This window comes from Parasteatoda tepidariorum, chromosome 3 (assembly GCF_982258835.1).
Source record: "Parasteatoda tepidariorum strain Cologne lab strain chromosome 3, Ptep-v5.0, whole genome shotgun sequence".
NCBI lineage: Eukaryota > Metazoa > Arthropoda > Arachnida > Araneae > Theridiidae > Parasteatoda > Parasteatoda tepidariorum.
Genome location: NC_141757.1, coordinates 35,365,316 through 35,367,228, shown reverse-complemented (window position 1 = coordinate 35,367,228; position 1,913 = coordinate 35,365,316).

Below are 1,913 nucleotides of genomic sequence, written 5' to 3'. Positions count from 1 at the left end.
ACTTCAGTTCTATAATTTGATTCAACATCATCATATACTGGATTATAGCCATCTTTAAAAGATCTAAATGAAATAAATATATCGATGTAGTACATGAAAGGTAGTTAAAATTAATCTTAATTCTTGCATTCTTTATCATTTTATAATGAACGTTGCTTTACAGTTATCACTAATAATTAAATAAATCATTTCTATTGGCTAATTCTATCATCGTTGATATCGCTATCATTATTTATGGCTACAAGATATGGCGACTGCAGCCTTTTACTTGTTAAATTTTTTCTCCTTTTTTTTTTGAGTTCATGTCTGGAGAAGAATGACTTTTTCACTTTAGTAGCATGAGGGTTTAAATATCATTCAGCTCATTGTACTGTTTGTCTACGATAGGTACTCAGACATTCGTTTGGAGGGGTGGCGTGGCGGTGACTATGGTACCGAGGTATGATTATTTCAAGTAGGGGTGCGGGTCCCTCTTTAAGACTGGTTTTGGCTCGAGAAAATGAGACCTCTTTCTTCGGTCTATTGTGTTAGCTCTAGACTGAAAAGAAATAAGTATTCGCACCTGAAACATCGTTTAGATTGTTCGATTTTCTATTTTTTAAAAGAGTCAAAATTTTAATAGCGGTAGCACCCAAAATTTGATATCATAATTTTTAAATTTTTTGTTGTTTTTTAAAAAGTATATATTGTACAAAACAATAGCCCAAAACGATTTGTCCTATTTAATTTATTTTACAAGATATTAACAATTAAATTTCAAAGCTCTTAAAAAAATAAATATCTAAGGATAGAATGAATGGATTTTTAAAAAATGTATCTCATTTTACGTTGAAATAATTGAAGTTTTTGATAAAATAATTATAATAAAACAAATATTTAAAAAGTTTAATTTTTATTGCAAAATTAAGTTGTAAAATGAAAAACAAAAATATTGTTAATGTCGTACAAAGTTCAAACAAAACCCATTTTAAAGTAAATTTTATTGTGAACAAAATGGCTTTTCAAGAAAAATGGATCGCAATTCCCTAAAAAGTTATAGCTTTTTTCGCGAAAGGCTGCACCGCGGCGCGCTCTGCCACTCCACTCCGCTGATCGCTCAATCGCGCTGTATCAGTTGATTTGGAGGGGAATTTAAAAACCTCACCTAAAGTTTCACAAAATAACAAACATTATATTAAATAATAAATTTATAATTTTAGGTGAATAATATTATGAATAATTAGTTATTTATAATTTATTTACATAATTTTTTTAATTCAAACTTGGAACTAGAAGAATATATTTTATTTATAACTATTTTATCAAGAACTTCCGCGCAAAATGAGATACAATTTTTTAAAATCCATTTATTCTATCCTTAGATATTTATTTTTTAATTAAAAAGAGCTTTAAAATTTAATTGTTAATATCTTGTAAAATAAATTAAGTAAAAAAAATCGCTTTGGGCTATTGTTTCGTGTAATATATACTTTTCAAAAAATAACAAAAAATGTAAAAATTATGATATCAAATTTCGGGTGTAACCGCTATTAAAATTTTGACTCAATGACTAATTAAAATTGTTATTTCTATGTAATGATAGATAAATAGGATATGTATGGAAATTGTATAAAATTGTTTAAAGCAAGATCAATGTTTTATTAATAAATAACTAATCTATAAATTTATTATACATAGTAAATTGGTTATTAAGAAAAAAAATAAAAAAATAAATTTGCTAATAAAAAACTGTTAGAATTATTTTTTTTTAATAAATAGTGAGAAAAACTATACAGGTTACATTAAAATACAAGTTAGAAAACGTAATTTAAGCAACAACAAAAAAATTTCAGATGGTTTGATGGGTGCAGATAAAAATCATCGTTGATAGTTTTAGATTTCATCCTATATGCGGTTACTTGATTTCAGTATTA